The following is a 26,187-nucleotide window of genomic DNA, read 5'->3' as shown; positions in this document are numbered from 1 at the left end:
GCACACAAAAATGTTTAACTCCGTCACATTCTCTTTTTGTCTGTCCAAAATCAAGAGCCTGTATGCGTAGTCGGTTCATGTCTGCCATATTTGTTTTTCGTAAATTGTTTTGGTTTAATTTACTATAATCCGTTAGGTTTTTTCGATTGAATTGTTTCATATTTTTCATGTCATGGCCTTGTATAGCCGACTATATGGTATGGATTGTTCTCATTGTTGAAGGCAGTAAAGTTGCCTTTTATTGCTTACATCCGCTTCATTTCAACTCTGGTGGAATGTTTTCTTATTGGCAATAAAACCACATCTCCTAATTAATATACTGCCAGTCCTATGTCATTAAAATTTGTTTCAACAATTTCAAATTTCACATTCGGTTAAGTTGCGGGATTAGAACATTTAATGAATTTGGTGATGTCTTAGGGCTAAATAAGAGTCAATTACCAATCCGCTATTGCGTGATGCTTAGTCACTAGAAATAACGTTTTAACAAACTCCTTATGAGTAACACGACGAGTGTCACATGTTGAACAGTATCTAATTCCTTTAGCACCTTAGATCACCACCGACTTTTTGTGGTGTTCGTGTTGCTCAGTCTTTAGTTTTTTTATGTTGTGTTTTGTGTGCTGTTGTTTGTTTTTGTTTTTTTTGTTGTTGTTTTTTTTTTTTTTTGTTTTTTTTTTTTATTGTTGTCTACCACGGCATTGTCAGTTTGTTTTCGACTGATGGGCTTAAATATCCCTTTAGTATCGTTTGTCTCTCTTTTTTTTCAATAAGAAATGACACTCATCTGACCAATGGGTCTTTCTCCTATTTACGAATATTCCATTACTGGTGGTTTTTACCACACTGCATAAGTTCCCGACGATGCCTTACAGTAAGTTTTTGTTCGTTTGATTGGTTGATAAGCCCGAAGACGAAACTATGCAGCCTGTGTATAAAGTTCCTCATATTGTCACAAATCAGTAACGTGAAACTTCCCAAACTCATGTTTAAAAATTCCGTTTTACACACTTAAAATCGATTTAGTAAACAAATTACTTGTATATGTTAGTTACCTTTTTATTTACAACTTTCAGAATAGACGCTCTGATTTTCATTATGTTTGAAAGAAATGTTTTAAAATTAAAAGTTTAAAAGTTGGTGACGCTTAACTTTTGTCCGAGTGAATATAAAATAATCATGTGTTTATACTAGTAATATGTGATAGCTGACTATTTTACCCATGGCCTTCTTCATCTTACTGGTACATGTATACATAGTCTCACAAATTTGTCTAGAACTTTTAATCAAATATTTTAAACTGTTCTCCATCAGTGATCTATAATAGAAAATGTATTGCACTGATGACAGTTTATGAATATTTAGAATCAGAAAAGCCTTTCAATTGTCAACAACATTACTATTCATTGAAGTGTAAATAATATACACTCGACAAAAATTAGTATTGCATTGAATTGAACAGAACATCTGATTACTGTATGACACGATCAATGCAATCCATTATTTGCAAGTAACTTTGTCAATAAAGTCTCACTATACGACCTAATTGTCAACCTTTACATTATTGAGCAAAAAGGTTAGTATATTAATTTGTTAGATTTCGAATACTTTAAAAGATACATGGAAAACAAATGATGTAATTCATAATTCTGATTTTAAATATTTATTGTCGAAAATTTCCGGACGTATACAAAACATGGTAGACTGCAATCCAGCAACCAGATAATAGCACCTCTTGACTAGGGTCACCCACATACAGAATGTGGCGGGGTAAACCAGTTTAAACCGGATCTAGTTCTGGTATTATATACATACAATCCACTATTGCTTTTTGTTTGATTTATGTCCATAAGGTAACTTAAAAAAAAGTTATATTAACTATATTAACATAACTAAGATACAGAATTCTACAGAAAGACATGATTGATAAAACAAAATTACTTAAAAAAAGTAATATTTAAAAGAGTATGATTTCGAAAATAATTCATACAAGTAATTTTGAAACAATACTAGTTTTAAATACTTTGAATATATGAAACTAAGAAGAAGTGGTATGATTGCCAATAAAACACCAACCATGTGAGACCCCCGTAGTAGTATCAATAAGACCAAATGATGTAGATGTTAACAACTATTATGGGTCATAGTATGACCTTCAACAATATAACATCAGAATGATCAGGTCAAAAAGAAATCTTAAATAAGATCAGATCCTATGTTTTCGTACATCACATGACTTCGTACTATGCATGCTTATTTCAATGGAAATTGTGACGTCACAATGCATTCTTAAGAGCATGAAAAGCCATAATATGAGGATAAATGCATTCAAAAAAAAAAATCAAAAAATCAACTTGAAACAAAAAATGTAAAGTCAAATACCAACAAACTAACAGATGGCACTTTCCCCCTTCTCTAAATTCGCCACTGAGACTCAAAACCAGCATGCCCATAATTAGTACAATAATTCACATAAAACATGTGTATTATAAACATAAATGATCTACCAGAAATATTTGATGAAAACTGTAAACCAGTGACTCTGCAAACTATGTCAATGAACTGCCTTATGTTTGTAGATGACATTTTGTTATTATCTGAAACTCCTGAATGTTTACAGAACTCTATAAATGAACTAAATTCTATTGTAATAAGTGGCAGCTCACAATAAAAACACAAAAAACAAATATAATGGTCTTTCAACAGAAGAATATTTTATATAATAAATATGATTTTTACTTAAATAGTAAAATATAAATATCTTGGAAATATAATTGAAGCATCTGGGAAATAAACTTCATCACACATTGAATTGGCTAAGAAAAGTACTAAAGTTATGTTTTCTATTTGTAAGTATCTTTATCCTTTAGAAAATGTGTCTATATATAAAACTATACAAACAAATTGTTCGAATCACTAGTTAAACCTATTCCTATGTATAACTCTGAAATTTGGTATATGAATTTTTATGAAAAAATAATAAGAGCTGATAGACGAGAACAAAATAAAGACATGAGTAAATTTGATCTTTTAGCACTGGTTGATAGTAGCCAAGTGGAGAAGACACACTTAAAATTTGGCAAATATATACTGGGGGTTAGTGAAAAATCTGTCAATATAGACAGGTTTTTCCAATTATCTGCCTTAGTTTGTGACGCGACTCCTAGGCGTCGTTGTAGTACGATCGCCATTACAACCGTGAAAAAAGTGTAAATAAGATATACATCTATTTCCCAGACCGCATATAATTAATATAAACACAAGAATGTAAAGCGTACTTGACCTCGGCAAAATTACAAAATAAATAATAAAGTAATTATAGATAAGGAATGGACATTAAAATTATAAGTGTATTGCAGGCCAGGTGTCGTGTCCTTAAAATATAACTCATTTTATTTGATACGTTAGAACCGAGACTTAATATTTGCGAATACGAATCCCAGGTTACATATCGATTATAATCATTTGGTAATCATAATATTAATTATTATAACACATACGTAAATAAAAATAAATTTTCTTGCGGGTCGAATGTGATATATCAGAAAAATCAGGTGCAATTTTATCAAACTCATAGAAATTTCTGTAGTCATGCAAACCTATAAAGAGGCAGTCCTAAAATTCAACAATCTTCTAACCCGACGGTCCTATAATCGACAGCCCGTTTTCTCCGGCGCGCGGTTACTTACATCTTCTGAAAAAAATATATCTATAGACATGTACCGTTTGATGATAAACTTTTTCACGGAAACGAATTTTTTTGCTTGTGGTTCGACTCACGAATACTGCTCAAAATTGAGTGACGTTTTCGTATCACTTTTGTCTCCGCATGAATTGCGCTATATGCTATCAGTGCGCCGGGCCATATGTAGACTTAACTTTGCGATTTAATTGGGCCGAAGAAGTTTTGAACTTTCACGGCCCATGTTATCATATAGTTATTAGGTGTTCGATTCCAATTTCTTTTGTAGAAAAATTACTTGACATGAAACAACTAGTATGCATAGTATAACATCATGCTCCGGCCCGTGCTGAAAATAAATGAATGTCATTAAACCACAAAAGACACAAACGTGTAAATTAAAAGCAATGATTAGAATTATGTTTGAAAAGCGTCATTTAGTGTTTTGCCAATTTCCCCATCCCCACCACCCCAAAACAGAGGTCTCGTATATTTTCATCCTGAATCTGTATTAGTCCCCGATATATATAATACAGTGAAATAAAGAAATACAGTATTACATTAGGGATGTATATTGGACCATCCGACTAAAGTGAATATATACTTTAAGCACACATTCCTTCATATATGGACCATTAAGACGAGGTTTATAGAGAAGTGCCCTTAATAGTAAGCTTTGCTGTGATTTGTCTATAAATGCAGCTGTTTGTAAAACCTTTAAGTTTTTCAGCAAGAACTGGCACCCAGGAATAAAATAGTTTACTAGCCTTACTTTTCGAAATATGAAAGCGCCGTCCCAAATAATCAAACATCAAACTAGGTGTTAACCTTTAAATCAGTACGATCGAGCAACAGCTGATCTGCAATATCGTAGTTGAAAAGTAAATTGTGTATTTATTCCACTAAAGTACAGAAAACTTAGTTACATAAGACAAGTACACAATAAGGCGTAACTGTCATTCATAATATGTCTATTTATACGTACGCTGACGTGGTTTCCTGATTTTATTCAATTTTGAACTCCTTACTCCTCTGTTAACAATATGTTTGTCTGAGTTAATGTTGTCGGAACGTCTGTCCATTTTGCAGCCTAAAGATAGTCGTCATGTATAAAAAAAATCGTCTGTTCATACTTGTTTGATTTGCATCCAATTATAACTACATGAACATGCATTTAGCCTCGGGGTAGGTTTCATTATTATTATCTAAAGAAATGTGCAGGAACGGATTTAGGGGGTGCCCAGGCCCCCTTATGAAGCTTCATTCATGGTTAATTCAGACTTTTTACCGCTTCCACTACAAATTGTGTCTTGTTTTGGGACCCCCCCCCCCCCCTTTCAAAATCCTGGATCCATCTTAATGTGTAGATCTTCTATACAAACAGAGGCAGATGCACTGTAGTCATCGGATTAATTTTCATAGATAATTTCGTTTGACGACGTGTCAACATTCGTCTGCCAGTGTAATTTTACTTTCATAAAAAGTTTTATTAAAAAAAAAAGAATGTATAGTTCACATATTTTATTTATTGATTTTTTTTTGCACATCTGAAATTTTCTACAATTATTTGAACAAATATTAACTGCACAAGAAATGCCTCCACCTTTTTTTTTATAACTTTCGGCAGTATTCATAGTGAAATAAATAAGAAAATGAAGGAAATACAAATGTAAACAGAAAATCGATAATGTTTTGATCAATACACGTGCGTTATTTTTCACGGTTGTAATGGCGGATCGGTCACGTGAGAGGTTAATGGATGCGCCCATGTTTTCTAGGGCAATTATAGATAAACCCGTCTATAGCTGCAAGAGCAGAACTAGCTCAGTATCCCATAGATGTCTTTATTAAAGTGCAATCATTGAAATACTTAGCAAGAATATCCAGTGACGAAAATAACCCTTTATTATACGATGCTTTCTGTTTATCTAAATGGCTTAGCACAAACGGTACATGTTCATGGTTCTCATATGTAGAAAATATAGCCCTTACAAATAGATTAGACATACATAAAATACAGGATATAAACTATAAACAAGAGAAGAGTTCATTCTAAAAAAATATTAAAAAAGAACTAAAATATAGCTTTGAAAATATTTTCTTTGAAAAATTAAAATTAACTAATGAAACCAGTAAAATCTTCTTGTACAGTAACATTAAGACAAAATATGAAATAGACAAATACATTTTTAAAAATAGTTTTGAAAATAGAAAATAGTTGATATGTAAAATGCGAGTAAGTGACCATTTCTTGGAAATAGAGAGGGGTAGGTATAAAAGAATTCAAAGAGAAAATAGAATATGTAAACATTGTAATATAAATGAGGTTAAAGATGAAACCCTTAATCTTAAAAGTAATAAGTCTTTACGAAATCAACTTGAGAAAGATATAAATAATATATGTCCAGAATACTTTAAATTGTCTGAAACAGATAGATTACAATTACTTCTATCTTCATTTGATATTATGCCACTTACTGTTCCGTTCATTAAAAAGTCATGTGCACTGAGGGGAGTGGACACAACACCTGCATACATATTACTGTTTATCACTTAATATATGATGTTTAATATGTTATAACTTAAGTTTTGCATTGTGTATATATTTGTATTGTATTGTTTATATATGCCTTCAACCCCTTAGGGTATAAATGTGCATTTCATTAATAAATAAATAAATAAATTAATCACTTTTATTACTAAAATATGTTACTCTACGAAGAAACAATGTTTACCTCCACCACAAACAAATATCAATATACTCCAACAAAGGTTTTCTTCTATCGTCGGTTAATTGTTTAAAATATTTTAACCACAAAATAAATTTTTAGATATTTATTTTCGTAAGGGTACAAAAATATCCCGGGTCGCCAAGTGCGACCTGTGTGCAAATCTAAACAATATAACTACCATTGCACAAGTACGTTTTTTTTTTGTGATTGAAGCACAAGGCATCAAAAGATGTCTCCCTAAAAATTATCTTTTATATAGATAAAAAAAAGTCCGTTATTTTTCCCGACCCACTGCTTTTCAAGTGAAAGCGTCGACTTTGTTCCACCGTGAGTCGATGTATTATTATCCCAAAAAAATGGACGGAAACGCATGTTTACACAAAAAATTCTCTCACATTTCTATTTGTTTCCTTTCTGATGTTTACACGCGATCCTTAAAGCGTGGAAAATGACGACAGACCCACGCGAGATCAAAATCTGGTAAAAAAACAACGCGGTAAATTTGAAATGGTATAAGGTTGAGCGTGATTTTTCAGCAAAATTCCGGTGTAATAAACAAAAAACGCGAATACTAGTTACTTGTTTAGGTAATGCCCCTAACTGTACAGTACAGTTAAAATTCCTCCATATGACAAAATTAATGTCAATTAACCATCGAGATGACCTCCGATCGATGTCGATGTCATGTGACCACATCTAGAGCCACACACAAACCTGCAAAAATTTAATGACGATTTCATGGTACAGATAAAAAAAAACATATAGATCATCGTTTCGTCTGTATAAGAATTTTTTGTTTTGCCGAATCACGCATGGAAATCGTTCTTCCTGTCCCTCTTTGTTGATTTTTTCACTAATGTTCTTCTTTTTTCGTTTTCATAAGTAGCATTTTTAAAATCAAGCTTAGTATGACGATAAATTTTCACTTCTGTACTCGTACTCTGAACAACGAATTTATTATCAATTTTGTAAAAAATGTTTACTTCCGTACTCCTAACAACAAAGTAATTATTTTAGATTTACCTGTGTACGTTGTTTTATTTAACGCCATTTTGTCCCGGGTAAGAGTTGTCTTATTGGTACTCTTCCTACATCTTTTTGTTACTACTTGTAACGTCTATGTTATATAGGAACCTACGTTTTAATATTGTTTTATATTTTGTCATAGATCAAACTTATTCGTTCAGTGTATGTATACTTTTTTTGCTTAAATGTCTTTTTGATCGAGTTAAGCCATTTCAATTGATATTTCATAGATTGTGTTTTTATGTTGTTATGTTACACTACTGTCTCAGGTTAGGGTGAAGGTTGGCGCCTGTTAAAACGTTTAAACCCGCTGCATTTTTGTGCACCTGTCATAAGTCAAGAGCCTGTTGTTCAGTGGTTGTCGTTTGTTGGTGTGGTTCATAGGTGTTTCTCGTTTCTTGTTTTTTATATAGATTAGACCGTTGGTTTTCTTGTTTGAATTGATTTACACTAGTCATTTTGGAGCCCTTTATAGCTTGTGTTTGGTGTGAGCCAAGTCTCCGTGTTGAAGGCCGTACTTTGACCTATAATTGTTAACTTTTTATACATTGTGACTTGGATGGAGAGTTTTTGTCATTGGCACTCATACCACATCTTCTTATTTATATTGTATACGTACTTGAGTATATGAGGAGATATGAACAGGCCCTACACTAAATAGCTAAATCCTTATTTTTTTTAATAATTCTATACAAGGGCACGTAAATAATTTATAAATTTAAAATGTCAACCAAAAAGTATAATTTTACGACAACATTATTGAAGCCATTTTAAAATGTAGCAAGCCATTTCATTGCCGATTACATAACGTTCATTTAATTTTCTTTAGATATTGATTTGGACAAGACGCTTACATTCTCAGGTATAAGTAAGCAACTGGAATAAAAATACAGTTGTATGATTGATTTATATATCTTATATAATTATACCTGTAGTCACTACTGTAATCACTAGCCAGTCAACACTGAGGTTGTGAGTTCGAACCCCGCTCGTGCGGGTGCACTAGACTCCAATCTTAATTGACTAGGATTGTCAGTTTTCTTATCGAAGGTCGGTGGTTTTCTCCGGGCACTCCGGCTTCCTCCACCAATAAAAACTGGCCGCCACGAAATAGCCTAAAAGCGGTTCTTAAAAGTGGCGTAAAAACACAACAAAATCAAAAATCAAATTAATCATACCTGTCATGGAATTATTTCTAGACAGGTGAACTATTAAACCAAAGGCCTATGACAGTATTATGATCGGTAAACATATATTGCGTATTAATAAAAACGCTAACAAATTCATCTAACAATAAATACAAATTGAAAAATTGGTTCAAATGAAACTTTACTTTACTTATAATTTGAAAGATATATCCTTAAAGACTCTAAACATGCTAAATATTGATCATTGATTTTTTTTTTTTCTAAGTAAGCTTTTTTAATTTTCAACATATCATTCACTAGACGGACATATTTTAAAAAGGTTACCAATTAACGGATAATTTATAAAACAATTGCAAATTCTTTGAAAAGTACACATTCGTGTAAAAAAAAAAAATAATTTCAAAGTAAATGTTCCTTTCAAAAAGGTCAATGGTTTGAATTAGCTATCATATTTTCATGCAGTTTCCTCAATTGAATTGTTTTATATTTTTCATGTCGGGGCCTTTAATTATCGACTATACGGTATAGGGTTTTCTTCTTTTTGAAGGCCGTACGGTTGCCTATAATTGCTTACATTCACTTCATTTGAACTTGGGTGCATTGTTGTCTCATTGGTTATCAACCATATTTCCTGTTTTTTATCTGACCTTCGAAAATTTCTATGAAAAAAAAGAATCAACGGACTAAAACTACGTATACTCAGATCAAATAACTATTCTCCTATATTACTCTACACATGATCAACGGTCTGAGTCCTCGCCTAAATGAATGGCGCCCTTGAATAATTTCTCAATATAATTAAATGTCAAGGGTATGATGAAATTTAAAGCAATCGTTGTATATTGCATTTTTATATAGAAGAACATATTTTATTAACTGGAACAGTTCAACTCATCAACAATATTAATTACTTACAGTACTGATATGATTAAAAGAGGGACGAAAAATACCAGAGGGACAGTATTATTATTGAATATAAGACTAGTTCATGGTTTTACTTGCGGACATTTTTTCAAGTGAAGGTAGAAATAAACGACAGAAAGCAATATGGATCTACTATGTAAAGTAATTGCTGTGTACCTGTTTTTTAAGACCAGTTGTAAGTATATTTAGGTTTTTGAAATTAGTATTGTATTATTAGAATAGTACACTTAACTTGTACTATTGCGAAAAGAGTAAATGATATAAAGAAATTTGAGTGAAAAAATGAGCAGATGTTGAGATGAATCTCCTTTTTTAAATGGTGCACAAGGGGAATTTCTATTTTTCCAATTATGGCCACGGGGCATATCTCTTTATATAATGTCTTTAATAATGATACCCAAGAAGAATCTCTATTTCTCTTATGATGCCCAATAGGAATATCAGTTAACATAATGTTTGTTTATTATAATGTCTAAGGGGAATCTCTCTTTTTCTAATGATGCTCAAGGGGAATATCTCTTAACATAATGTCTGATTATAAAGATAGCCAAGAAGTATCTCTATTTTTGAATGATGCCCAAGGGGAATATCTCTTAACATAACGTCTGTGTATAATGATACTCTAGGGGAATATTTTTTTTTCTAATGATGATCAAAGGGAATATTTCTTAACATAATGTTTGTTTATTATAATGTCCAAGGGGAATCTCTCTTTTTCTAATGATACCCAAGGGGAATCTCTCTTTTTCTAATGATGCCCAATGGGCATATCTCTTTACATAATGTCTTTAATAATGATGCCCAAGGGGAATCTCTATTTGTCGTCTGATGCCCAATGAAAAAATGTCTTTTTCTAATAATGAACAAAGGGAATATGTCTTCACATAATGTCTGTTCACAATTATCCCCATGCGGAATCTCTCGTTTTCTAATGATGTCCAAATGATATCTCTTTACATTATAAAAATATAAGGAGATGTGGTATGATTGCCAATGAGCCAATTATCCACCAAAGTTCAAATGAAGTGGATGTAAGCAATTATAGGCAACCGTACGGCTTTTAATTAAGAGAAAAGCCCATACCGTATAATCGGCTGTAAAAGGCCCTGACATGAAAAATATGAAACAATTCAATTGAGTAAACTATCGGCCTTTTTTATAACCTAACAATTTACGACAGACATAAACCAACGACAACCACTGAACTACAGGTTTCTGACTTGGGACAGGTGCATGAAGAATGTGGCGGGGTTAAACATGATTGTGAGCGTTCAACCCTCTTCTAACCTGGGACAGTGGTGTAACAGCACAACATAAAAAAACTATAAAAATCAGTTGAAAAAGGCTTAACTCATCAGATCGATACAAAACAGAAAAACATCAAACAAAAGCACAGACCGGATGTGGCAGGGTATTTATACAATATTATGTCTGTTTATAGTGATGCTCAAGTGGAATCTATCTTTTTCTTATGATGTCCAACGGGCATCTTTCTTAACATATATGTAAATGATTTATGATGCTCAGTTTGAATGGCACCTTCCATATATAGCGATGTATTTTTATACTTAACATTTCAAAAAGGAACGTAGATAAACATTTACTTCTCTAAATGCTGAAATGAATAATAAAAAATACCCAATAAGATTCTATGTTAAAATATTTCCATGGTGCTGACCAATCATTTATCGCAGAAATAAAACTCAGAATAGTGTGATGTCTTGTGACCTTTGTGCAGGATTTGGTTAAATGACTCTGGATCTCTCTCCACACTAAAACTCCAAATTAGTGGAGGACTATTTCCATTTCTATGTTAAGATAATTTTATTTTGGATGTAACACGTCACTCTTCTGATTGGCTGAAAGTGTTTTGTGTATCAGCTCATAGACATAGTTTTGTCATATAACTGTGACGTCATCAACGGTTTTTAATCATGATTTATTCCTTAAATATGGAATTAAATTATAAGGAATGGCTGTACTATTTTTTCTGTCTATTCGAAATAACATGAAAAATGTGGTGCACACTTTTAAATAACCCTCTTCGCGGGTAATTCAGTGCGCAACTCAGTTTTTATGTTATTTCTTCATAGACAGAAAAAATATTACAAGTATTAATATTAGCGGGTTATTTAAAAGTGTGCACCACATTTTTGGGGTATTTCGAATAGACAGAAAAAAATATTAGTCATTCCTTAGATAACAAATATTAAATGTGGTGGTCTATTCACATAAAATGTATAGTATTTTTACTTATGATGTGAATTTTTCAGTATAACTTACGATTACTGGTAACTCTTATTGGTAATGTCAATATAATGGAATTTGATGAGACTGTCATACAAGTGAGAGGTTTAGCGCTATAAAACCAGGTTCAATCCTCCATTTTCTCTATAAGAAAATGCCTGTACCAAGTCAGGAATATGACAATTGTTGTCCATTCGTTTGATGTGTTTGTGCTTTTGATTTTGCCATTTGATTAGGGACCTTCCATTTCGAATTTTCCTCGGAGTTCATATTTTTGACATTTCAGCAAATCAGAATATTTTATTGTTTCTTGTAGTAGCCAGTTTGATTCTCTGATTAGCACTTATTAACTTGTTCAACTACCACCCAGTAAACATATAAAAAGGCTAAAGAATCTGACGTTGCGCACGATATGGTGTCTCTTAGAAAAAATAGGGCAGATAGCGGGTTATTCCGATTCAAACTCTTTCAAATTTCCTACACGATAAATTTTCATGCATTACACATAATTCGAAAGAAAATAAACTAACGAAATCAATAAAATAGGTGATTTTGTACTTTGTTTATCACGGAAAGAAAAACTTTGCTTTTTTCGACGCCTTAACGTCATTTAAAGGATGTCCCGGTGAAACATTTTTTTTTTGTGTGCGTTTTGGTGGATTAAAAATTGGTTAAATGTAAAAAAAATTTGCAGCAGTATTCTTTGTCTACCATTGACGAAAAATGGCGTCATAGACGTTTTAAAAGTTTTTAAATATAGTTAAACGAGCTTAGCCTAGTTGAAGCTCACTTTCGAAATAAGTCACCGTGAACTCTACCCCATATCTTCCAAAATTTCTTTCTTTCCATATTTTGGAAAGCGTATATTTTGCAGGAATTCAATATTTAAATATATAACCACTTTATAGAAAGATTTAGCGAGAATAGAAAATAGTAATAAATATACTACATTGAACACGCTGTTTATTTTTTGACCAGTAAATCAACCACAAAATGTCTGCTGTGTAGATCAGTTATTTTCACCGGTCACTCCGACTTCTTCCATCGATAAAACTGGCCGACACGAAAAATAGCCAATAGTGCTAAATATTGCGTAAAACACCAAATAATCCGTCAACCAATCTGCTGTGTGGAAATGTACCATTTTTTTTTTTGTAGATCTGGTACTCTTTATTTATCTTCTCAGATCGTCACAAAACATGGCTGGAAATTATGGTTTTAGTATACTAAAGTACTTGTTAAAACAGGGTCATTGAAACCGAAAACCTGAAAATAACCCAATTGAAAACGATCTAAAAATGTTAAAGAGAAAAAAGTACTGTAAACCGATTTTCAGTTATATGTTGAAATTGGAAACACCGAAACAAAAACAATTCATAGTATAAAAAGTACATTTATAATACATGCATGGTCCATGGTACTTCCTTTTAGAAAACACTGATCCATAAAATTTACGAAAGCATTTATTTAAAATATATACATGATATATATCTTGTCAGAACAATAAAATCGGATTTTGGCCTGCTGTTAATCAAATAGAGGTAAAGGTAGACTTAGGTTCATATAAAAAGGGATAGAGTTTTCGATTTTTGCCAAATGCTATAATTTCAAAAACATAATAAAAAGTATATGGATCGCCTATCTTTTTTACATCTTCAGTGTGTGAAAATATTATATATAAAATATATTTGAGAAGAAAGCACTTATAATGTGCTTTCCGAACGCAAAATAAAAAAAACGGAATCCCCGTACTCATTTTTTACTTAATCACAAAATAGGCAATTTTCTCGTGACGTGACTTCTTTATAAAAGAAATTTTCTCAAATAATTCCCAGATAAAACAATATATTGATTTTATAATTTATTCAATGAAGACATTTTTTATAAAGAATGAGGGGCGTATTACGTTTCCGCATTTTTAGCAAAATCCGGTTTCACGTTTCCGCATTTTCGTGCATTAATTTTCCGAAATAAATAGATACCACCTTTCGACATTTTTACCTGTATTTCACCTGTAAAAATATTGTAATAATGATATATAAGACTTTATTTTTATTATAGTATTTTTCTTAGTTTGTATTTTATTATGATAATATAATTCCTTCAACAGGTAGATTATATTCAGATTTAACATTGTGAGTACTTTTCAAAAGTCACGATGTGGAAAGTCACCCAGGTATCATTATTTTCTCATGTTTAGTTAATTTAGAATGTCTTTGTAGGGAAATGGAGGATATTTTCATTGACGGAACTTTCAAGTATTGTCTAAAGTTTTATTATCAACTATACTCAATACATGGGTATCTAAATGGCAATTATATTCCACTTGTTTTTGCTCTCCTACCCGCATAGACAGAAGAATGCTACTTAAATATGTGGAATTTGCTAAATGCTTCTTGCCAACAGAGAAATTTAGTGCTCTCTCCGAAAACAATACATATTGACTTTGAACAGGCCATGCACAATGCTGTAAGAGTATTTTTTCCTAATGCAGATATAAGCTGCTGCAAATTCCACCTCGGTCAAAGTTGGTGGAGTAGAATACAAACTATTGGACTAAGTTCCGAATATAAAGAAAGGTCAGGTGAAGTAGGGAAATGGCTCAACCAGTTCTTTGGACTCGCCTTCTTATCACCAGAGGAGATTGAGGATTGTTTTGTAGAAGATATTATGGCAGTTACTCCACAAAACGAAAAATGTTTGAAATTTACTACCTAAATCCTAGAGACTACATTGTCGCTGATTCTAAGTTTCCACCGTATTTATGGGCATCTCCTCCCGACACAGAAGCCAAAAGAACCACAAATGGGCTAGAATCGTTTCATTCTCATTTTAACTCCCAGTTCTATGCATGTCACCCAAGTGACCCATATTTTTATGGACGTTTTGCAGAAGATCCAAACAACAACTTACATCAAAATTCGGTCTTTATCAGCAATAGCACCAGTTTGTAAAAATTACCGCGAACGAATTGAATTCGTATCCGAACAGTTTGTCAAGTATGGTAGAGAGAGATTACGAGGTTAGACTTCATAAAGTCAGTTGGCTACAAGTTTTCCGCTTTGACAAATATGTAAACTGTGCTACATGTACTGAATAATAGTATACTGACGTTTACTGTTTTATCTGTATATATAAAATTGTAGTGCTGAACATTGAATTTTAATCGATATATGACCATGTATGATCTGTATATATTAACTTTTAGTGCTTAGCACTGGCTTTTAATTGATATAATATGACCATGTATGTTTTTTATCATTTCAAGTTGATAGTTTTATTTTAATCATAAAGACTTATTCTGCTCGAAGTCCTACTTCCACCTCCCCGTTGGTGAGCAGGGAAAAACAGGTTTACCTGGCAAACAGAGGCATACATTAAAAATTAAAATGCGGAAACGTAAATAACCTTTAACAAAATCAATGTAAAAACAATGCGGAAAAGAGAACTATAAAAATGCGAAAACGTAGGAATTTTAATGCGGAAACGTAGTGCCAATATGCGGAAACGTAAAACGCCGAGAATAAGATGTAACCATAAGATAAACACATTATTATTTTTTTTTCCATTTACATGATAGAGCACATATTGATTTCATTTTTGCATTAACGTTGCTAATAATAATAGTAAAAAATTAAAATCGATCATTTGCAGCTATCTGCAAACAAACACAAAATAATTTAGAACCCGGATATACCTTATAATATTGAAAACTGACAATGGCAGCATAAGAACACGTATTTCTATTTCAAACTTGTTGCATATGTTATAAAGTTTATCGTTAGGAAAAAGGATTTTCAGAGTTTATCATAAAATATTGATTTTTTTTATAATTTCAACAAATCTTAATTGATGTCAAGATTGTGAACTAATGCGTATATGATGATGATTAACCCGGTTAAGGATGTCATTCTTACTCAATTCTTAGAGAATGTTTTTTTCATGAATGTGTTAATATAATTATGATATTGTGGAAAATTGTGTGTCAGCTTAAATCTAACTTGAGGTAACATTTATAGTATAAGCCACTTTTTATGAAAAAATGAATACAACGGATCTCTTATGAATAAATAGTTAACAAAATGAGACCAACAAAAGAAAAAAGTATCAACATATTTCTAATACTCAAATTACGAAACATTCGAACATTAACGTAAATCGAAAAAAAGAAAAACAGATGGAGAAAAATTATCAAATAACAACAAACAAATTGAAACGTATAATATGAGAAAAGAGAACAAAACAGGAAACAGATATCAACAATTTCACTAGCAATCTTGAGGAAGTCTTGCGGCAAAGAGAAAATTGCCAAATGACAAGAAATAAAAAAGAAAATGACAATACACAAACAGTAAAAGAACATTAAGAAAATAAGATATCGAAGGTTATAAACGAAGACATTCATTGTCACAGTGATAATTTTTAAGTAAAGTAAAGAGGTAGTGTTAGTTTTCCCCTGCACTTATTTCACTCGTAATATCAAAAAAATATTCTGAAGTTTTCAAACATGCTGGTTTTTGAAATTAAAATACGCTTAACAATATTTTTAAACATGTTAAATCATGTTACATGTACATACATTCATAAAATCAAATTGTAAATCAGTGCTGTTGGAGGCAATGTGTTTTCAATATTTTTGAAACGAAGAACATGGCTACCCCAATAGAAATAATTCATACCTGTTCTTTTCATTTACTTTTAAAATTTAAATACATACATACCAAAACGCTATGATAATCAACCAGAATTGCAGTTTTAGCAATTTATAGACATTTATAATTTGGTCACATGATTAGTTACCCTTAAAGTTGTCAGAAACGAAACAAAGAATGTACGGCATTTTTAAAATTGGCCTTTTGGCGGTTGTAAGAAAATTCATAAGAAATGGATCCGGCAAAATGTGATTTTTTTGTGTTTTAAAATTTAATCTTGGTTGGAAATATAAGAAATAAAGTGATCAAATTAAAATGATTATTATCTTTCTTTTTTTCCCAACTTCTTTGGAAATTTGGATATCAATGTTTGCATTTATTTATATTAACCCCTGATGAAAAAAATGAAAATATTTAATAAAACGTCAAAAATCCCTGCAAAATGAATAATCTTGTTCGAACCTTGTTAGAAGAATGTAAACTCTACGGTAACATTAAGCGGTATTTGCACATGTTTAAAAGGCTTCTAAACTTGAAACATTCTTTGGAACAAAGTCTAATTCCTCTGTTTTCATTGGGAAGGTCGTGTAACGCTCAGTGGTACCAAAACCGTGGGAAACTCCTATATCTTCAATAGTCACAGATTCTATTAAACAGATTACTCCTTCATTGCATTCAAGCTAATCACTAATTATTGCAATCAGAAAAAGAAAGATTCCCATTGGCCATCATTATAAATCGACATTGTGTTAAGAGAGATTCTCCTTGAGCATTATTAGAAAAAAGATTCCTCTTGAGCATCATTACAAACAGACATTATTTGATAACCACTTTATTTTAAACTTTGGTGGATAGTTGTCTCGTAGGCAATCATACCACATCTCCTTATTTTTATATTTTGTTAAGAGAGATTCCCCTTGGGCAGCATTATAAACAATGTTAAGACATATTCCCTTTTTGAATCATTAGAAAAAGGAAGATTCCCCATGGGCATCATTTTAAACAAACATTATTTCAAGAGATATTTCCCTTGGGCATCATTAGAAAATAGAGATTTCCTTTGGGCATCATTACAAGCAGACAACATGATAAGAGATATTCCCCTTGGGCAGCATTTGAAAAAGAGAGATTCACCCTTCGACATCATTATAAACAGATATTATGTTAAGAGATATTCTTCTTTGGCATCATTATATACACACTTAAAGTAAATAGATATATCCATTGGGCATCAGTATATACCGGAATTATTGAAAAGAGATTCCCCTTGGGCATCATTAATATAAAGATTATGTAAAGATATTTTTACTCGGCATCATTATATAAAGACGTCTCTTGGGCGTCATTATATATAGATATTGTGTTGAGAGAGATTTGCCTAGGGCATCACTAACAAAAACAGAATACATCCATCGGGCATCATTATATACAGATATTATACTAGAAAAGATTACTCTTTGGCAGATGTATATACAGACAAGATGTTGAGTGATTCCAATTAGGTATCATTTTTTACAGACATTATGTAAATTATGTAAATTGTCATTTCTCTTGTGGCATCCTTCTTTACGAACATCCCCTGGACATCATTACATACAGACAAAAAAAAGAGGCAAAAAATACCAAAGGAACAACTAAGCTCAATTGTCGAAAACAAACCGACAACGCCATGGCAAAAACGAAAAATACCAAAAAGACAAACAATAGTACACAAAAGACATATAAAAAAAAACTAAAGATTGAGCAAGACGAATCCCACCAAAAAAACATGCCCCGGAGAGTTAGCAGATCCTGTTCCGAATTTGACATCCGTCGTGTTACTCCTATAGAATACGTTGATCAGCTATATCAAGTGATTAGGCATCACACAATAGCTGATTGGTATGCTACTCTTATCTAACCCTAAGACATTACCAAATTCGTAAACCATCGGTCATGTAAATTTTTTTCTGGCAGGGTACCTTGCTCCATTTGTGGCACTCATCGTGTTGCTCATGTAAGTACATTTGTACAATCCTGATGAGGAGTCTAATTCGGTAGGTCATATTCGAGGAAAAGAGGACGGAATTGTGGTTACGTCTATTGGAACATATCCGTCATCATGTGTAAAGCAAGTCTGGAGCTGGCATGTCAGTTAACTGCTAGTAGTCTGTTGTTATTTATGTATTATTGTCATTTTGTTTATTTTCTTTGGTTACATCTTCTGACATCAGACTCGGACTTCTCTTGAACTGAATTTTAATGTGCGTATTGTTATGCGTTTACTTTTCTACATTGGCTAGAGGTATAGGGGGAGGGTTGAGATCTCATAAACATGTTTAACCCCGCCGCATTTTTGCGCCTGTCCCAAGTCAGGAGCCTCTAGCCTTTGTTAGTCTTGTATTATTTTTAATTTTAGTTTCTTGTGTACAATTTGGAGTTTAGTATGGCGTTCATTATCACTGAACTAGTATATATATTTGTTTAGGGGCCAGCTGAAGGACGCCTCCGGGTGCGGGAATTTCTCGCTGCATTGAAGACCTGTTGGTGACCTTCTGCTGTTGTCTGTTCTATGGTCGGGTTGTTGTCTCTTTGACACATTCCCCATTTCCATTCTCAATTTTATAAATATTCCATAACAGTCAACCAACTCGTGATGGCATCCGTAACATTTTCGAAGGGATGATTTCAACTTCACCACTTTGAACTTTTGTTTTAATATTGGACAAAGATTCCCCTTGGGTGTTATTAGTATACACATTTTATATTGAGTGTATTTCCCAAGGCCATCGTTTATTATTTGTTTTACCAGAGACAAAATCTATAATAACAGGCTTATGTTTTTAGTATTGACCGATATGATCAAATAATAATAATACTTTATTCCAAAAGCAAATACATATCTTCTATCTCCCTGTCACCTGTCACATTGTTATCGATGTCACCTCCGTCTTTTTATAGAAAGAACCTTTTTTGAGTGCGTTATATTTGAGGAAACGAAAAATTCCCCAGGGGAACAAACTGAAGTATATTTTATCCACGAGCTGATGAGTGACTGTTAGTTTGTATGTTGTTTTGGTTGCTAAGAACGGCTGCCTTTATGAGTCAGTGTGACGTAAGAAATCAATACGTATTCACCGTCTGATATATATATATATATTGAAGCTTTTTTACCTTTCTGAATGTTTTTATTGAAACTCATTAATATATCAGGCTTTTAATTTAGTATGCACGAAGCGCGTTTCCTCTACATTGGAAACGAAAATCAATGGCGAAAATTGATGAAAATTATACAACGCAAATTAGACTATTTGAATCGTATGCGTATGGGAAGCTTTTCTTGATGATTCTTCAACAGGTACGCTCAAAGTTAAAAAATGAAGTTACCAAAACACGTGAAAAACTATTCGAGCACAAAGGACATACAAGCAGTAGCCAAATCCATCTAATGTCAATTTTGTCTGAGGTAGTTCAAAACCTTATTTTATGATATTTTTTTTAATTTATCATTGGAGAATTATAAAATGGCAATACCACTTGTATATATGAATTCTTGGGTCAGAAGTACTTTTCTGGATTTCCTTTCCTCAAGAACATTCAAATCCGAAAACTTGTATACCAAGAACATATAAATACCTAACAGTATAGCCAACTTATCCAAGGCCAACTTTGCCTGAGGGATAAACTATGTAAACGGGGAAATGATTCGTGTTGCTTAGTGTTTAGTTTCCTGAATTGTGTTGTGTTTGGTCGTATTTTGTTTTTTTTATCATGGCATTGTCAATTTGTCATCGACGTTTGGCCCAATAACCCCATATTTGATATACAGGGTCTCCACGCGGTCGCATTGAACAAAAATGTATAGGAGGTAAGATAAGACTAAATACATGCCTATTTTCAAAAGAAAGGTGGAGGATATCAGTTTGAATATCCCTTTTATATCTTCCGCCTCTCTTTTGAAAATAAGTATGTATTTAGTCTTATTTTACCTCCTAAACATTTTTGTTAAAAACGACCGCGTGGATACCCTGTATATTAGATATGGGGTTAGTGGGCATGGTTTATTTTAATATATGGTTAGTAGTGGTGTTACGTCCCTTTATAAAAACAAAATGGCGTTGAAGAAAATTCTGCAACATTTCGTCTGTACTTCAGATGACAAAACTGATGATAAATGATTGACAATAAATGCAGAAAACACATTTAAAGCTAACAAGTTGTTTATGTTGGCATTTGTGTTTGTATAGGCCAATGGAATTAAGTTTTTATATTGAAGACTTGATCATTTTGATAGGCCACCAGTCTAAAAGCCACATTTGAAAATAGTTGGTAAGATAAATTCGCTTCGCTCTTACCCCATATGGGATTTATTGACCCCATATATATCGTATTAGGTCACTAGCACATTGTATAACTTATAATGTGAGTACCGATATATACTTACTGCGATGCCGATACCCTCATGGACTATCAATATACTAGTGAAAATCGACCTAGATGCCTACAAATGACATATTCACTAGTCAATCGTTGCCTTTTGTGCACCATTACAATAATAGATATGATGATGATAATTTACAATAAGTGCATGGTATCAAACAGTGTACCTTTGAATATGGATTGTTCCGCGCATATGCTTCGTATTCATCAAATTATAATGAAATCGAACATCTTTGTAAATTTAAAAAACTAAATGGTCTGAATTTCTATTGTCAATGATGTTTACTATAAGCGGTATATTTTAGAAGCGCAGTGATAATTTTCAACACTTCAAGATAAAGATTTATTTTACTGAAATGTACAAAATTGAAATCGTTCGGTGAACTCAAATTTGGGTCAAGTGACATTTTTGTATTTCAAAATATAAATACTTTATTTAATACTGATTGTTTTTAAATAAAACATGACTGACTACCCCTTGAGAGTGAAAAAAGATTAAAAAAAAACAACAAATAAAGACCATATAAGCAGGACAATAGATCTAAGCGTTCTAGGAATTGCAAAAGTGTTCATGTTTATTATCATACAGTGACCTTCGACTCATATTTTTCAATCAACATCTCGTTTTGATAGATAACTATTGGAATTTTAGAGTATGAGCAAGTGTTTTCATCAAGATTTAAATGAGGTTTATACACCATTCCTTGGTTTGGAATGCCATTGATCTATTATTAGATATATAAACGCTATAATTTTGCTTTAAAAAAGGGTTATTTTCTTACTGATCGTTATCATCCCCTCTCAATTTCTTCTTAGCTTCATAGACATATCCTCTTCTGTGCCTACGCAATGTCAACACATTATAAACAAATGGGACATTTTAAACAAAAAACACAGTTTGTGTTAGAAGACGAGGATATTACTGTAAAAACAAAAGAGCAATATGACCAGTATAATAACATTGAACGCTTATTCAATTCATGATTTTTTAATTCTTTTTTTGAAATTTTTTTTTCTTTTGTAATTTGAATTAATTGTCTTTTATACGACTAACGTCTTTGGTAGTGCAGTGTTCATGGTTACATGCTGGTCGTGAAAATATTTGTTTTAAGTTTCTGTTCCTTTACGCATCAATTCTTATAGGGAAATAATACTTCTTGACACATATTAAACTGATTTGAATGCATTTCTTTACCATTCACTCATGGTATCATATGTACTGATTTTGTATCATAAATCACTACACTATCACCTAACATTTCATTGTGTGGAAGAGGGTATGCGATAAAATCTATAAATCATTTTTTTTTTTCTTTTAATTTTGTAGCATCAGCAGAATATACCGGAGTTCTTACGAGACTATGGCCCTTAGACAGCCAAACATGTTCATCAGAAGTATTTACGACCTCTTACGTACATAGCGAGTGCAACAGCACCTTTGAAGACCAGCCACAGTATTTCCCTTTTAATGCTATGGCGTTCGATGGTTCTTTATTTATTGATGTCGCTGTGGATGTTTCAACTACTAAAATAAAACATTACAGTTTACAAGGGTGGTTCTTCTTTAAAACTGAAACTCCTTCCTCATTGTTTCATTATAGAGACAGCAAGGGAAAAACGGAAACCATCGTTTGGATCAATGATATGAAATTAAAACTTTACAGGAAAGTAAAGTCCAAAGTAAACAAATTCATTGGAAGTCAGCAACTTTTGAAATATAAATGGTACTTTATTGAACTTGGTGTCGGTGAATTAGGTTACGTATCTCTACGCATTGATGGCGTAAGGGATGTCTATGGAATGCTCACTAACCGCAATAGCAAGGAATTGCCGGGTACTTTGAGGATTGGTGGAGATTTTGACGAAACATATGCAAACGTTAAGGGACGAATTGCATGTGTAGGATTTCATTTAAATACCAGGAAGGTAGCTATGAACGTTGTAAAAGCCGTGTGCAATAAAACGTCTTGGATGCGTAAGTTTACTTTGATTACATGTATACGGAATACACACGTAGGTTTTAGTTACTGAAGCATGAGCTGTTTAAACAACTAAAATGACTAGCATAGTGTACTATTATTACATAATATGCAAACGGCCGTATTCTATACCTGTCTGTACCAAGTCAGGAATGTAATTTATTAGTTGCTGTTTCTCGTTTAATGTTTTGTACAGTTTGGTCTTATCTTGCTCCACTTTCCAATGTTTAGGGGGAGAATATGGCGCCCGTAACATGTTTAACTCTGGTAAAGTCTGTATGTGTCTGTTTAAAGTCAGGAGCCTATCATTTAGTGTCGTTATATCATATTTGTTTTCGTTCATTTTTGTACATAAATCTTGCCATTTGTTTTCTCGTTTGAATTGTTCTACATTTGTCATTTAGGGGCCTTTTGTTGTTAAACGCATATACAGTGGAGATCACTTCTAACCTCTGATCAAATCTGTCAGAATCTGTCAGGAGAACTGTTCTAGGACAGTATGTAGAACTGTCATCCTGACACCTTTTAAATAGTTCTAGCTAGAACAGTTCTAACCTAAAACTGATTTAGTCAAGTCTACCTAGAACTGATTTAGACAGTTCTACCTAGAACTGATCCTGACAGTTCTATCCTAGAACAGTTTTAGACAGTTCTACCTCGAACTGACCAAATCTTTGGTTAGTTCTACGGCTAGAACAGTTCTACGGCTAGAAAAGTTCGACGGCTAAAACAGTTCTACGACTAGAACAGTTCTACGATTAGAACTGATTTGGTCAGTTCTAAGGCTAGAATTGATTTAGTCAGTTCTATTCATAGAACAGTTTTAAGAACTCTTTGTCTTAAATATAAATAAGTCAAAAGAATATAATATATATTAAAAAATTCTCATCACATCACTGTTTTAACATTTCTCGTTACGGAAAATGTCCATAACCGTCATTTAGAACTGTTCTACAATTCTGATAGGTTTGGTCAGTTCTACGGCTAGAACAGTTTTAGACAGTTCTGCTGACAGTTCTGCTGACAGTTCTACGGTTAGAACTGTTTAGTCAGTTCAGCTGACAGTTCTACGGTTAGAACTGATTTGGTCAGTTCTGCTGACAGTTCTACGACTAGAACTGATTTGGACAGTTCTACCTAGAACAGTTTTAGACAGTTCTACCCTAGAACTGATCCTGACAGTTTTACCTAGAACTGATTTGGTCAGTTCTACCTAGAACTGATTCTGACAGTTCTACTTAGAACAGCTCTAGGGTAGAACTGTTCTAGGTAGAACTGTTCTAGGACAGTTTAGAACAGTTCTATGACAGATTATTCTGACAGTTCTAATGAGAGGTTAGAAGTGATCTCCACTGTAGTTGCTAACTTCCACAATATTTGGTCCCTGGTGGAGAGTTGGCTTATTGGCAATCATACCAGATCTTCTGAATTTTATAACTATGCAGTACATTGGTATTTACATGATTAACATGCATATATTTGGTTTCACATTTTCAGTTATTTCATTGATCAAAGGCCAGGGCTACAACTATCCAATGCTTACTTTTGATTATTCTAGTAAGACCCGCTCTTAACGTTTCATTACAAATCATATAGGTTTGATTTGGAAGACATTGTAGCCGATAAACAAACTGCTATTGACGTCAGAGCGACATTTGATTTTTTTTTTATTTATTTCAGAGGCAGATTTAAGAGAAAGAAGCTGATCTTTTTGTCAATTATACTTTTTTTAAATAACGATAAAACGGACGATGCGCTTTTCTGGGTTTACCTTAATCATACAAACTGCTATAACTAATTCGCTATGAACTTATAATTCTTTATGAACAGTATCTGTCTTCACCAGAAACGGGGAAATTGTTAGAATATTCTTGTATTTTTTTTAGTATTATTGCAAAATGTTCTTTATGATTTTCTTTCGTACATACACGCACACACAAATAAATGCAGCACTTTTTATACGTATTCAAACTGTTATATATTATTGCATACAACCCTTAAAAATCGTGCTCTTTGTTTTTACAGCTAAAAGAGAAAGTAACAGTATATTCCTGACTCTGATAAATACAACTACGATGGTTCCGGTTCTTATTAAAGAAAAAATTCACTGTTCTATCAGTCAGTGTGCCTACTCATGTTTGCGAGACATTGAATGTTTCTATATTTCTTTTGATGAAGAATCTGCCACGTGTAACTTGTGTTACATATACAGTAGAGAAGAAACTACAGCCAATTACCCCACACCAATTGTGTATAAAGTTAAAACATAACAAAAGTAGTTTACAATGTATGAGTACAGTGAAACCGAATCTTGCATAAACAAAATCTTACGACCCGAAGAGGTTCAATTTAGACAAGTTTCACTGTATGTCAGTTTTGACATGATGTACTTATATTACATATTAAGACAATCGTAAAATGAATTAAAGTTTCATTTTTGTCAATAGTTAGAAAACATCATGTTCATAAACATGCTACTTTCGTATGTTTTTGCTAGGATTATTTATTGTGTTTTCATACTTTTTTTTATAAATTTTGACTCATAAAAACCAAACTATCCTCAATGTAACTATACTTGGTTTGGAACAACAATAAGAAAATGTGTTTTGATTGCGATTTAGTTAACTATCTACCATCAAATGAAATTAAATAACGTAGATTTAAGCAGCATGTGATTACCGTACGGCCTTCAACAATGAACTCAACTCATATCGTATAGAAAGCTAGTGTAGGTAGTCTGCTTTTCTCTAATGCGATGCAGAAAACTGTATTCTTTGCTGTCAGGGTTAAGTTATTACCAACAAGCTTAAGTCTTGTATCAAAATTGTTTTATACATTTGCCGATACATCATAATTGACTGTAATAAAAGTAGACCACTATTTAACTTTATGTAACAGTCTTAATTTAAAACCATTTACTCATACAAAATTGTTTCGTAATTTTTCCGAATAAATAGATGGATGAAAGATTCCAACCCGCACTTAAAAATGCTACCAATTCATAGATCTAAAAGAAGCAAAGATACATAAGGGACATTCAAACTCATAAGTCGAAAATAAACTGACAACCCCATGGCTAAAAAAGACAAAGACCAACAGACAAACAAAAGAACACAATCAAAACATAGAAAACTAAATACTGAGCAACAAGAACCCAACCAAAATCTTGGGATGATCTCAGATGCTCTGGAATTGTAAGCATTTCCGGTTCCACATGTGGCACCCGTCGTGTTGCTCATGCATGTACAAACTCGGTAATAAGTCTATTTCGGTCACATTCGGGGGAAAGGTTCTTTTATATATATAATTGTCTACCGCAGATTGTGGTAACTGAAGATAATAAGATAAACACAATTTGTATTACCGAGGGAACACAGG

At 32.6% G+C, this 26,187-nt stretch overlaps 1 protein-coding gene across 1 annotated transcript in view; it reads left to right on the top strand.

Annotated features, from left to right (window-relative positions):
- The first annotated feature begins 6,780 nt into the window (after window positions 1–6,780).
- LOC127709690 (uncharacterized) overlaps window positions 6,781–26,187 on the top strand; it is a 251,157-nt gene continuing 231,750 nt past the window's right edge. Inside the window, exon 1 of the mRNA XM_052215319.1 lies at window positions 6,781–6,786. The gene's annotated coding sequence lies outside the window, so the exon portion shown is untranslated. The remainder of the gene's footprint in view (window positions 6,787–26,187) is intronic.

Source organism: Mytilus californianus, unplaced genomic scaffold, assembly GCF_021869535.1.
Source record: "Mytilus californianus isolate M0D057914Y unplaced genomic scaffold, xbMytCali1.0.p SCAF_7, whole genome shotgun sequence".
Classification (NCBI taxonomy): Eukaryota; Metazoa; Mollusca; class Bivalvia; order Mytilida; family Mytilidae; genus Mytilus; species Mytilus californianus.
The sequence above is the reverse complement of the archived record's forward strand: the minus strand, read 5'-3'. Positions and strand labels throughout refer to the sequence as shown.